Here is a 14,954-nt window from a genome sequence, read left to right as displayed (position 1 = left end):
CAGGGTATGGATATGGGCAGCATCCTATGCCAATTATTCGTGGGTTATCTAGAGGAATACTTCCTAAACAGCTATAATCATAAAACCCTCACCTGGTTTAGATTCATTGATGATATCTTTGTGATCTGCACACCCTATACATTTTCCTCCAAAACCTCAATAGCTTCTCACCCATTTGCTTCACCTGGTCCTACTCAACCCAACAAACCACCTTCCTATATGCTGACCTCCACCTCAAAGATGGCTATATCACTGCCTCTGTCATGTCAAACCTACTAACCACCAGCAATACCTCCACTTCAACAGCTGCTACCCGTTTCATACCAAGAAGACCCTTCCATACAGCCTAGCAACCCGTGGTCATCACATCTGTAGTAACGAGCGGTCCCTCTCAAAATATACCAAGGGTCTCACTGAGGCCTTTACAGACCGTAATTATCCTCCAAACCTAGAACAAAAAACATATCTCCAATTCCTTATCTTTCCAGTAACCCACCACCTCCCAAAGTCTCACCATCAGGCCACAGAGGAGCATTCCCCATATAACTCAGTACCACCTAGAACTGGAGCAACTGAAGTACCTTCTCCACCAGTGTTTAAATTACCTCTCATCGCCCCTGAAATGAGAAATGTCCTGCACACTATCCTCCCTATCCCTCCCACAGCGGTATTCCACTGTCCACTGAACCTAAACAATATACTTGTCCATCCCTACACAGTATCTGCTCCCAAACCCTTACCTCATGGCCCTTATCCCTGTAATAGACCTAGATGCAAGACCTGTCCCATATATCCTCCCACCACCGTCCACTCCGGTCACACACGATTACCTATCCCATCAGAGGCAGGGCTACCTGTGAAACCAGTTATGTGATCTACAAGCTAAGCTGCAACTACTGTGCTGCATTCTATGTGGGTATAGCAACCAACAAGCTGTCTGTCCACATGAATGGCCACAGATAAACTGTGGCCAAGAAAGAACTGGACCACCCTGTTGCTGAGCATGTCGCCCAACATGGCATTCTTTGTTTCAATGACTGCTTCACAGCCTGTGCCATCTGGATCCTTCCCACCAACACCAGATTTTCTGAATTGCACAGGTGGGAACTCTTACTGCAATATATCATATGTTCCCGTAATCTTCCTGGCCTCAACCTTCATTAGTCATTGTCCTCACCTGTCAGCCCCTTCCTTGCTCCCATTTCAGCACTACACAGCCCTCTAATACACCAAAGCACTTTTTACTTCTCTCCTTCTCTGTTACCCCACCTTCCCCCCACTCTCCATCTAATCTCCCAAATGCACCTAGCTGCTCTACCCTCTCTCCAAATCATCCCTGCACTCTCCCCAGCAGCACTTCACTGTCCCTCATCCCTTCCCTGCTATCCCACCCCCTCCCCACCCCAGCCTCCTCCTTACACCCACCCAGTTGCCTCTCTGATCGTGCACTGCTGCTGCTGCTGCTCATAGTGTGGTTTCAGCTGCCACAGACTGTGGTCATGTGTGTGTGAGTTGCACTTTCATGTGTGTGTGTGTGTGTGTGTGTGTGTGTGTGTGTGTGTGTGTGTGTCTTGTATATTTTTGACAAAGCCATTGTTAGCTGAAAGCTTATTTTGTGACAGTCTTTTTGTCGGCCTATCTGAGTTTCAGCATCTCCTTAATAATTTGTTATTACTTTGTAAATACTTGCCATTCTTTGAAGAAAATTTTACCAGTAATCTTGCAGTTACAGGCTTCCTGATGTTGTGATTATGATGAGCCAACTTTGTATGAATGGTGTGCGGCTTCTGAAGCATCTGGGTTAGTTACAAGAAGTTTGGTGATACAACTTAATTTCCATTTCAATAAATGCAACAATTGTCATCTTATTTCAGAGACAACCACATCAGTTCTAATGGTACATTTGGGCACATACGCATTGTGAACTGTCCAATGTAATATATAGCATAATATATGTGCAATGACACATTGTAAGCAAAAGATAACAGAACATGTGTTTTATGAGAAGCATTGTTCTCCAATATTCATTTGTCTTCCTTTTGTAATGGGAATTCTGCAATGGCTTCCATATTGGTTAGTGTTATTATAGCCAATGAATAAAATTCAAGTAATATATTTGAGTGTTTCTTTAGCTCTCATAGGATTTCTTTTCCAAAAGTCAAAATGAGAATTTAAAAATATATTAACTTTGAATGAAATTTTTGTATTGTGGTATGTAAGTGAAGCAACAGATACAGAACAAATCTTTACAGACTACTGTTTTATACAAGAAACTGCCTCATCATGTAGTAAATGGTGTTAAAATGTTAAATATATTGGCTGAAGAGCCACCAAATGATATCTAGACTATTGGTATTTAATTTGTTTTAGTGCTGTCTTTGATGGCAGGCTGGTATGTGCCTTCTCATATTTTTTGTAACCTACAGTGACACTTTATACACAGCTGTGTTTTCATGGTTAAATTAGTAAAAATTCAAGAGACAGTATATATTTTAATCCAGGGAAAAGCAAATGAAAGATACAAATGTACAAATGCATAACATCACCCACGTCTGATGAGGGTACCTGCAGTGGGAACACCCCTGATCACAGGCTGTTCACACAAACTTCCATAATGGGAAAATCTAAGGCAATCCATTGGTGGACTTGCTTTTATCCAACTTTCGCTATAAAAGTGAACTGTGATTGCTACTGCTGCTTACTTGGACCATTTTGGACTTGTGGTATAATGCTTTGGTCTGATGAGTGTGTGGCTTGCACCACCACAAGAGTTAAGTGGAACTTAATATTATTATTTCAATGTGTGTCCATAATAAAGTAGTAGTGCTTGCACTTAGATCAATTTTAGTCAGGTGTTGTTGCATATTTGTTTCTATAAGGTTGTATAGTTTATATTTATTTCCATCAAGAACTGATATTATCTAGTTTCATTTTAATCTGCTGTAGCAGAAGTTTATTTGTGTTCAATAAATATTGATGCCCCTAAAATGAAAGTTACAGTATTGGTGACAAGATAGCTGTGCATTTGGTTTTTCCAAGCACTATCATGGAGGAAAAATTGGTTTAGCTTTCACAGTAACATCTTAGGCAGCATCAGGAATCATAAAGCAATTAAGTAGTTCTATACTGCAGCAGTCCCAGGTGCTGCCAGATATCCCAGCATTTCAGCCATTCAACGAGCTCAAGAAGGTTGGTAAGTACATCGAAAACACGTCCTGCTGAATTTTCTGGCTAGTGATATCAAATGTCCAGATCATCAATAGCATTTTTGCTGTCTACAAATCCTCAGCTACATTATTTGGTTCAAAGTTCTGTCTGATCCGTCTGTGTTACTGTTGCCTGACATATTCTCTTTATTATCCAACCATTTTTCTAACAAAAAGCGTGTGGTGGAAGTTACTCCTGAAATCTTACAACACCACAAGTCAGTTGCCATATAAGTCACATATTTTGCATTGCAGATTCGAAGGGCTTCAGTAGAAAATGTAAATTCACACGTGTCTGTGGTAAATCACATGCAGAAAATTTGATATACGATGTAGTAAGTACTTTAGCTCCAGGTAAGGAGATTTGCACACAAGCCTTAAGACAGTCTGATCCATTCTTGGCTGAAGTACTATGAATTGTGCGTGCATTTGAGATATTGCAATCTGCATGACGAACATTTTCAGCATATTCTGACATTGCACACATGACCCATAGTCACAGTCATACACTGCAGTGGCTTCTGTAACAGTCTTTCATGTGGTAAAGAAGTTCTTTTCAGTGGTGGCCACCCGCTTGGATCTCTGCAACCCTAGATCAGTATCAGGCAACATTTGTGTTGATACACTTTGTTCCCAACTTTCCCAGACTGTTTTTCCTTGCATCCCAGATGGAAATGACTACATAACAAGGATAAGTGTTTATGCAGATGTCACATCACAGAAGTAAAATTTTGTTACATTCAACAGTCCATGACATTCCAGTGACTTTTATTTTTGATATTGGCACATCAGTTTCAGTCATTAACCAGTCTACATACTTTAGTGCTGGCGATCCCTCCTCAGCAATGTTCAGTCAAAGTTGTGAGCATAAGCCACCATGAGGTGTCACTTTTATGTCTTGTGCACCTTATGTTCACTTAGTATCAGTGTCTCAGATGTTGTCATTTTTGGATGGTGGATCCACTGATCAAGCAAATTTTTAGCCTCGACATTCCACATTTGGATTTTCATTACATCATAAAGGTTTGTCGATATCAGAGATCTGTACTGGGCGTTTGTGCTCGGCCGAATTACTCAGTGAGTGTAGCTCCATGAAAGTCTAACTGATGTCAGTACAGCCACTTTGAACGTGGCGAGCAACTGCACTCTAATTCCTTCCCACTCATTCGAGCATCCCACGCTCGAAAGCCCCAACTGTCTACTCTAGTTACTTAACTGCCGAATATTCGCCCGCTGTCGGGTCATGGCACGTGAATGTGAGATGAAGGAGAGTGTGAAAGTGAAACTTGTTGCGAAATAATATATCCTCAATGCGAAAGACGCGGTTTGTAGCTGTTTGCGAGAGGTTTGCTTTAGTGGCTGATAAGGATGGGAATCAGTTACGTTTACTGTAGCAGGTGCTCTGCTCTCCTGTCTGACATGTCCGACACCAAACGAAGGCACATATTTGAAGAACATGACAAAGAGTAAGTTCTGAACCGAGTTCCACCGAAAGATACGGTAAGTAAAATGTGTTTAGTAATGTGAGCCAGATATCTTCGTCCTTTACACTGATTATCAGGCGGTGGATGAAGCATTGAAAGACAAGCCAATGAAATACGAGCTCTATGGTCCCCAACACTGTACAGGTCATAGGCGTGAATGCATTATGCAAGCATTACACACGTTTTGAACACAGTCGCGAAACAGACGATGATTTGAAACCTGAGGTTGTGGTGGTTTATTCCGTGATTTATGTTCCCAAAGAAACAGTCTATCACAAATTGGTGACGTGAATTTGATACAAACATCTAGGCACGAGAAACAGAGAGCATGTGGCACAGCTAGCTTGTTTAGAATGCTATAGTTTGCAGTTAGGCAGTACGATGAAACCGTGGAAATTTTTTGCCGAGAAGGGCGTCTCCGAAAAGCGTTCTGGTTACGACAATAACGCCGCAAAAGCACTCGTGATATTTTTAGATCTATTCAAATAAGGATCAGAAGGCGAGAAGTATCTTACAATTCAATCTGTTATGGGTACATAAAGTAAAAAGTCATTGTAAAACAGGACCCGAAGACACAAAGGTACGTTTAAATTACTACAGACCGTCTACTTGTTTAATACAAGCTATGTGTCAAACAAATGAAAACTGTACTTAGTACTTACAGTAGAGCGTCGATTATCCGAACGTCGGTCAACCGAACGACCCCTTAAGGCTTAACCGAACTGTTACTTCTCTGTTAAGATCACTTGAGTCAACGCTACCGCGTAAAGTAAACTTCCGATATAAAATGCCCAAATGTAAACTTGTGTCCTTCCTATGAGAGGTAAATACGAGACTATTAAAAGGTTAGAGGAAATTATATAATGAGTACGAGGTTGGTAAGTCGACAATTACAGATATATTTAAAAAAAAAAAAAAAAAAGAACAGCATCACAAATTTTATATCTGGGCTTCATTCTGCTGATGGATCGGCTAGTCGTAAAATTATGAAGTTCGCCACGACACAATCTAGATGATGCTGTTACCACAAGGAGAACCTATCTCTGGTCCCATTCTGTATGAAAAGAGAATTCAATTTAATGAAAACCTTGGAGGACCATCGAATTTTAAAGCCAATACAGGCTGATACATACATGCATACATCAATCCTTTTCCATAGTTCATGAATACGACGTTTTGTAACGATGTGGAACGTGTCACTTTAACATAAGTTTTCTTCACACAAAATCATGATTTTTTTTTTTTTTTTACAATTGCTACTTCATATCTAAGAATTCACCTATTGACTAGAAGGCGTTGTCATTCAAAAATTCTTTTAATTTGCTTTTAAATGTCGATTGGCTATCTGTCAGACTTTTAATACTATTTGGCAAATAACCAAAGATTTTTGTGGCAGCATAATTCACCCCGTTCTGTGCCAAAGTGAGATTTAATCCAGAATAGTGCATATCATCCTTTCTTCTAGTGTTGTAGCTATGCACTTCGCTGTTATTTTTGAATTGGGATGGGTTATTAACGACAAGTGTTCTACGTGAGTATATGTATTGCGAATGTACTGTGAATATCCTGAGTTCCTTAAATAAATGTCTGCAAGGTGATCTTGTGTGGGTTCCAGCTATTATTCTGATAACACGCTTTTGTTCAATGAATACTTTCTCTCTTAATAACGAATTGCCCAAAATATGATGCCATATGAAAGCAGTGAATGAAAATAGGCATAGCAGGCTAATTTACTGATATGTTTAACACCAAAATTTGCAATAACCCTGATAGCGTAAGTAGCTGAGTTTCTTCCAATTCAATTTCTCATCTATGGACACACCCAGAAATTTTGAGTATTCTACCTTAGCAACAGACTTCCGTTCATAGTCTGCATTTGTCAATGGTGTTATGCCATTTACTGTACAGAATTGTATAAACGGTGTTTTCTCAAAATTTAGTGAGAATCCATTTGCAGAGAACCACTTAATAATTTTCTGAAAGACATTATTTGCAATTTCTTCAGCTGATTCTTGCTTCTTGGGTGTGATTACTACACTTGTATCATCAGCAAAAAGAACTAACTTTGCATCTTCATGAATATAGAGTGGCAAGTCGTTAATATACAGAGGGGCCCAAAAAATGTTTCCCATGTTTAAAAGTCCATAACTGGCAAACTAACTGACGGAGTTGTCTCGTCTTTGGTAGTATAATAGTTCGTAGTTCCGGCAACCGTCACACAAGCATTGTATTGCGTTGTTTTGTTTTGTCAGATGACAGTCGCCAGATAGTCAGTGTTTTGTTCTTAGTTGCACCTAGTTACTCGAGTAAACATGGATGGCGCAAGGCTCACATTCGATGAAAGAAAGTCCCTTTTGAAGTGATATTTTAAGTACGAAAACACTAATGAGGTTCAACGGCAACGGCGAAATTAGTATCAAACAGATTCGTCGCATTTGAGGTAAATTTGAAGCAAAGCCTGTGTTAAAGACGTACACCAACAACGATCTGGACGACCTGTAACAGTAACAAGTCCAGCTAACTCCCGTCGTGTGTTACAACAATTAATCGCTCACTACAGAAGTCTGTGAGACAGTGTGCCTGTGAAACTGGAGTGAGTCGCTCAAGTGTTCGGCGAATTTTGAAGACAGCAAAATGGAAGTACTACATCCCATGACTGCTACAGGCAATGAACGAGGACGACCAAGACCATAGAATGGAGTGTAGCGAGTGGTTTAAAAAAAAACATGGTGCGCAACGATGAAGAGTTTGCAGAGATGATTGTGTGGTGTTTTGAGGCACAGTTCGAGCTCAATGGTACAGTAAATCGCCACAATTGCATCTACTGGGCCGAAGAAAATCCGAATGTCCATGTAGACAAAGCCGTGAATTTGCCAGGAGTAAATGTGTCGTGTGGGTTCTCTTACTGGGGCTTGATTGGGCCATTCTTCTTTGACGGCGTAGTTACCGGTGACGTGTACCTTCAGACATTCATTTTACCTGCCATCCGAGACTTGTATGGAGACAGAAGAGTTTACTTTCAACAAGATGGTGCCCCAGCGCACTACCAACATCGTGTTAGGGCGTATCTCGACGAAAATCCACCAGGATAATGGATAGGCCGTAGAGGTGCTGTGGAGTGTCCACCACGTTCCCCAGACCTAACTCCTCTGGACTTTTACCTGTGGGAAACACTAAAGGACGTCGTTTATCGATAAAAGCCACGCACACTGGATGAACTTCGAGAATCCATCGTACATTCATGTGCAAATATCCAACTGAACACATTGCAGTCAGTAATTCGTGCTGCAGTTCGGCGGCATCGTTTGTGTGTGGATGTTAATGGTGACCATTTCGAACACCTACAGTGATATCTTTATGTTGGACTTTAAGCTACACTTTCACCAAAAATGAGACAACTCCATCAATTAGTTTGCAAGTTATGGACTTTTAAACAGTGGATACATTTTTTTGGACCCCTCTGGATATTAAGTACAGTAAGGGACCCAAGACTGAACCCTGTGGGACACCATTCTTGATACCTCCCCAGTTAGAGGACTGCTGGTTTTTGAAGACTATCTGTACTGTTAACTTCAACCTTCTGCATTCTTCCAGTTACGTATGAATTAAACCATTTGTGCACTGTCCCACTCATACCACAACACTTAAGCTTATGTAGAAGAATTTCATGATTCACACATTCAAAAGCCTTTGAGAGATCACAAAATATCCCAATGGGGATTAAGTCAATGCAGAGCACTTGTGAGCTTCAAATGTGTGGAGAAAAAGTGTCTGCTGATTTTTCAGCAGCTGGTTCTTTCAAAATCAATCTAAGGGGCGTATTGAGGAAAGAAGATTATGCTTTACGTTTACATTGCTAACGAAACTGGGCTCAAGTGGAAAGCTTTGCCAAGAAAAGCTGTTGCTTCACGTCGTGAATTTGCAGTACCTGGTCCGAAAATAAGCGCAAGGATCGTATTATTGATTTAGCTTTTGCTAATGTTCCTGGTAGCCACCAATTGCCTATATTCGTCATTGGTAAAAGTAAGAAACCGTGTTGTTTCAAACACATAAATATGTCTACGATGCCTATTCTTTGCACCTCACAAAAGATCACCTATATGAATAGTGCGATTTTCACGGAATGATTTATGGAAGTTTTTGCACTCTCTGTAAAAGCTCACCAGTTAAAGAATAGCAAAACGGAGTAAACGTTACTGCTCCTTAACAACGCACCAACTCATCCACCATGTGATATCGTAAACGAATTGATCGAGTTCATAAAAGCCGGCCGCGGTGGCCTTGCGATTCTGGCGCTGCAGTCCGGAACCGCGGGACTGCTACGGTCGCAGGTTCGAATCCTGCCTCGGGCATGGGTGTGTGTGATGTCCTTAGGTTAGTTAGGTTTAAGTAGTTCTAAGTTCTAGGGGACTTATGACCTAAGATGTTGAGTCCCATAGTGCTCAGAGCCATTTGAACCATTTTCTTTTCGAGTTCATAAAAGTGATATTTCTTCCACCTTAACGTACAGTAACCTTATTACAGCCCACGGATCAAGGTGTTATTGAGACTTTCCACGATATTACGGAAAAGAATTGTAAGCTATTGTTAGAAAGAGAAAAGGAGGGAGAAGAAAGTCCTTTAAGAAATCATAAAAATATTGATTTGAAAGATGCATCCCACATCATCGAAGAAGCATGGGATAGTGCAAAGAAATAGAATATGGAAAAAAATGGAATAAAATTTCGGGTGTGGCAGAAAGTTTCCAAAGTCTAACTGAAAATGAAGAAAAGAATGATACGTCCATAATGCTCAGTAGGGTACAAGAACTCAGTTGCCATGAATGTGATTGAAGAGTTACGTCCAAAAATGGATGAGTGTCGACGATGCTGAACCAGGGCCCCAAATCATACATGAGAGCGAAATTGTAAACCTCATCACTAATAAAACTGATCCCGCCAGCATCTCATCAACTGGTGATGCAAAAAATTAAGATGGAAATATACCGGTTGCTTCTGAAGCATTTACATATTTAGATACTGCCTTGCGATGGTTTGAAGCTCAAGGTGAAAGCGACCAGTGTCAGACATCAGCCCTGAAAAATGCGCGTGACTTAGCTGCTCGTAAGCGGGTAGGCTTGGTTAGACAGACCAAAATAAAGGATTTTTTAAAGTGTTAATTCTGCACACATGTACTGTACATGAAAAATGCATATGTATTTCAAATATCTTGTTTACTGAGCTGTACTACATAGATTCCTACTGTACTTGCCTTTGTAACAAGAGACTATTATCAATACAGGATGGTCAGAAATAATATGAAAAGCTTGTAATGGTGTTGTAGGATAGGTTGTGCTGGTAAGTAATTGTTAAGAAAAAATTCTATGCATTGCACCGTTTCCGAGCGGATTAGCACTGAATTTAGCCAATCAGGTCGTTGCGCGCGCGAATTCAAGCGGCCCGCCAGATACGGTGTCACCAAACGTGTCGTTCATTTGGTTTCCTAAAACCTAACAAGAGAGAGATACAGAAATTGCACATGGGATGGTAGTAAGGATCGAAACCGAGCCAAAGGGTAAGCAGTCTCGTGCGCTATCATCTACGCTATGAGAACAAGATAACTATTTTACCTGGCGCGCCGCTTGAATTTTCGCAATTAACTCGGAAACGGTGCAATATATCGATTTTTCCTAACAGTTATTTCTCTACACAACCTACCCTGCAACACATTTACATGTTTTTCATACTGTTTCTGATCACCCCGGATATGTAGCTGTTATTGGTAAATAAAAGTATACCGTTCAATTATCCGAGTGAACGGGTTTCCGAGCATGCATGTCGCCCAATTAGTTCGGATAATCGACGCTCTACTGTAATTGTTAAACGCCAGTTTCGTTGGCACGGGCAGTACAACTGTCGTATTAACCGTAAATAAAAGAGCGCTGTCTCCGTTTCGTGGAGGCGAAAGTCGAAATTCGGATGGTCCACTGAATAGTAACATTTCCGTGAGTCCCTGTCCTATTATTATAAGTAATGTCCGTTTCTGACAAAGATATCTTTGGAGAAAAGAGAACCACTTGTATGAATATCAAGAGCTCAGATGGAAACCCAGTTCTAAGCAAAGAAGGGAAAGCAGAAAGGTGGAAGAAGTATATAGAGGGTCTATATAAGGGCGATGTACTTGAGGACAATATTATGAAAATGGGACAGGATGTAGATGAAGGTGAAATGGGAGACATGATACTGCGTGAAGAGTTTGACAGAGCACTGAAAGACCTGAGTCGAAACAAGGCCCCCAGAGTAGACAACATTCCATTATAACTACTGATAACCTTGGGAGAGCCAGCCCTGACAAAACTCTACCACCTGGTGAGCAAGATGTATGAGACAGACGAAATACCCTCAGACTTCAAGGAGAATATAATAATCCCAATCCCAAAGAAAGCAGGTGTTGACAGATGTGAAAATTACCGAACTATCCGTTTAATAAGCCACGGCTGCAAAATACTAACACAAATTCTTTACAGACGAATGGAAAAACTGGTAGAAGCCGACCTCGGGGAAGATCAGTTTTGAGGATATAAGATGAACATCAACAAAAGCAAAACGAGGATAATGGAATGTAGTCGAATTAAATCGGGAGATGCTGAGGGTATTAGATTAGGAAATGAGACACTTAAAGTAGTAAATGAGTTTTGCTATTTGGGAAGCAAAATAACTGATGATGGTCGAAGTAGAGAGGATATAAAATGTAGACTGGCTATGGTAAGGAAAGCATTTCTGAATAAGAGAAATTTTTTAATATCGAGTATAGATGTAAGTGTCAGGAAGTCGTTTCTGAAAGTATTTGTATGGAGTGTAGCTATGTATGGAAGTGAAACGTGGACGATAAATAGTTTCGACAAGAAGAGAATAGAAGCTTTCGAAATGTGGTGCTACAGAAGAATGCTGAAGATTAGATGGGTAGATCACATAACTAATGAGGAGGTATTGAATAAAATTGGGGAGAAGAGCAGTTGGTGGCTCAACTTGACTAGAAGAAGGGATCGGTTGGTAGGACATGTTCTGAGGCATCAAGAGATCACCAATTTAGTATTGGAGGGCAGCGTGGAGGGTAAAAATCATAGAGGGAGACCAAGAGATGAATACACTAAGCAGATTCAGAAGGATGTAGGTTGCAGTAGGTACTGGGAGGTGAAGAAGCTTGCACAGGACAGAGTAGCATGGAGAGCTGCATCAAACCAGTCTCAGGACTGAAGACCACACAACAACAACAACAACAATGAGACGTTAAACAATGTGTGTCAAATTTGTGATGAAATATCAGTTCTAGATAAGCTACAACAAAATTAGCTATAGCGTGATAGTAACATCTGTAAATAATTATTTAGGGCGGCTTGGAGAATGTCAGACACGTTTACCAGCCAAAAAATGAAGTCTCTGTTTTTTCGGAGAGATAGCTAGACTGTGGACCACTTCATATTTTATTTACCAGGAGATTGACTGGTGTTGAATCCGAGTGGACAGTGGTGACGACGACGTTGCGCTTGAGAGACGGAAGCGTAACGGCAGTCTTTCCCAACTTTTAAAGTTTAGCGAGAAGAATGTTTTGTGTTCCAGGTTCATTGTGGCTAGAGAAAGAAACTTCGGTCGGTAGGCAACCGTATCTCAGACAAAGGGCCGGTTCGAGAACATTTTTCGACACAAGCGAGTTTTCATTTGGTACTCCTTCCCCCCCTCCGCCCCCTCCTCCCTTCACCAACGCACACTTTCACCACTGCTAGTTGTTGTATGCACTTATAAAAATCATGCATTTGGAACGTCCTGTATAAAAATCTTACAATATTGTGGAGGGTTCGATGCCCTCTCAGCTTGGAGCCCCAAGCGGCAGCATGTGTGGCTTGAGCCATAAACTGCTCCCTGCTCGGACAGACGAGTCGATGATATCCTGATAGATCACTGTAATTACAACGGTACTAGAGAACTTTTGGAGATAGTTTTGTTCATGTTAGAGTCTAATTCCTTAGGTGGTGAATCACACAAATGTAAAACAATAAACCAGATAGTACTATAAAAAGCAGCTACGTAGTTTTCCTAACTTTCGTTAGCGTATTAAACATCAAGAGATGGTCAAAATGGTAACAGGATGCTTTTATATACCGCTTGGATCAGGGACTGTACTGGTAGAGAGCTTCAGAGAGAACTTGCAAAATATCGTTAATAGCTTTCCTGATCATGGCGTTGTAAAAGGGGGTGACTTCAAGTTGCCAGGTACAGTACAGGAGAGTCGGACTATCAAAACTGGTGCCAGGGACAGGAATATGTGTTACATTACTCTGAATATCTTGCCTGAAGATTATTTCGTCTAAATAATTAGAGAATCAACTCATGTACGTAACGTCTTAGATCTAGCAACAAACAGTCCTCATATTACCGAATTAGTTAACGTAGAGGAAGGTATCATTGACCATGAGGCTATGATAGCAACTATGACTGCATGTATTGCAAGGAATGTTAAGGAAGATAGGAAAATAGTTTTGTTAGCAAGAGTGACAGGATACAAATTGTCCGCCGCTCGTGGTCTCGCGGTAGCGTTCTCGCTTCCCGAGCACGGGGTCCCGGGTTCGATTCCCGGCGGGGTCAGGGATTTTCACCTGCCTCGAGATGACTGGGTGTTTGTGTTGTCCTCATCATTTCATCATCATCCAGGGAAGTGGCGCAATTGGACTGAGCAAAGATTGGGTAATTGTACGGGCGCTGATAACCACGCTGTTGAGCGCCCCACAAACCAAACATCATCATCACAGGATACAAATTGTAGAGTACATGAGTAGTCAGTATCAAATATTCAGCACTGAGGACGAAGATGTGGAGCACAAATGGAAAAAATCTCAAAAACATCGTTTAATATGCCTTAGACAATTATGTTCCGAGCAAGGTCTTAAGACATGGGAAAGACCCAGCGTGGTTTAATAGCCGTGTTAAAAAACTGTTACATAAACAACGAGAGCAATGATAGATGCGTTTAATGACTTTGGACGTAACATTTTGTCAAACGTTCTTGGTTAAGAACCCTTCGAGGTTTTTGTCTTACGTAAAATCAGTAAGCGGTTCAGTCATTCAGCGACAACACTGGCTCCGAAATGGAAGCTAAAAGAGACAAAGCCGAAATACCGAAATCTGGCTTCCGAAACTGTTTCACCGCGGAAGAGCATAGTACTGTCCCTCCTTTCAATCATCGTACGAACATCGAAATGGCAGATACAGAGATAATCGATCACGAAGTGGAAAAGCAACTACAGTCACTTAGTAGTGGAAACAAGTGAGAACCAAATGAGAAACTTGTAAGATTCTACAAAGTTTATGCGAAAGAACTAGCTCCACTTATAGCCGCAGTTTATCGTAGGTCGCTGGTCCAACGTAGGGCACCCAGTGACTGGAATAAGCGCAGGTGAAAAATGAAATGAAAAGATCGTATGGCATCGTTCGCCGGGAGACCCCATTTGGAGGAGTTCGGCCGCCGTATTGCAAGTCCTTTTTTGGTGACGCCACATCGACGAGTTGCGAGTCAGTGATGATGAAAGACATATAACACCAGTCCCCTGGTGGGAATCGAACCCGGGCCTCCTGCGTGGTAGGACAGCGGAGGTCATTTCCGTTTACATGAAGGGTCGTAGGACAGATGCACAGTATTACAGCCCTACATCGTTGACGTCAGTCTGTTGTAGAATTATGGAACATGTTTTACGCTCATGATTTATGACGTTTTTGGAGAACGAAAATCTCCTCTATAAAAATCAACATTGATTCTGCGAACAGAGATCTTCCGAAACTCAGCCCGTTCTGTTCCTCCATGAGACCCGTTGCGCTGTGAATAAAGGCTCTCAGGACGACGCCTTATTCCTTTATTTCAAGAAGGCAATTGACACAGTCCTGCACTCCCGCTTAATGAAATAAAGTACGAGTTTGCCGAGTATCGGACCAGATTTGCGACTGGATTCAAGAGTTCCTTGCAGATAGAAGTCAATACGTCGTCCTTAGAGGAACAAAAGAGACAGATGCACTTAAATGTAGTTTCGGGAGCACCCCAAGGAAGTATGATAGGACTGTTACTGTTTACAATGTATATAAATGATCTAGTAGAAGCCGTCGGAAGCCCTTTAAGACTGTCCGTAGATGATGTGGTTGTCTATAAGAAAGTAGCGTCGTCAGGAGACAGTACCATTTGCAGAATGACCTACAGAAGACTTGTGAGTGGTCCAGATTCTGGCAGTTGATTCTGAACG

The 14,954-nt window shown here is 41.3% G+C and overlaps 1 protein-coding gene across 4 annotated transcripts in view; it reads left to right on the top strand.

The window, feature by feature from the left end:
• Positions 1 to 2,875, top strand: part of LOC126191567 (zip homologous protein 2-like) — a 137,108-nt gene extending 134,233 nt beyond the window's left edge. For 3 of the 4 annotated variants that reach the window (XM_049932486.1, XM_049932485.1, XM_049932483.1), the window contains one exon: positions 1,727 to 2,875. The gene's annotated coding sequence lies outside the window, so the exon portion shown is untranslated. The remainder of the gene's footprint in view (positions 1 to 1,726) is intronic. The other variant, XM_049932484.1, reaches the window with a different exon arrangement.
• Positions 2,876 to 14,954: the final 12,079 nt, after the last annotated feature.

This window comes from Schistocerca cancellata, chromosome 6, assembly GCF_023864275.1.
Source record: "Schistocerca cancellata isolate TAMUIC-IGC-003103 chromosome 6, iqSchCanc2.1, whole genome shotgun sequence".
NCBI lineage: Eukaryota > Metazoa > Arthropoda > Insecta > Orthoptera > Acrididae > Schistocerca > Schistocerca cancellata.
The sequence above is the reverse complement of the archived record's forward strand: the minus strand, read 5'-3'. Positions and strand labels throughout refer to the sequence as shown.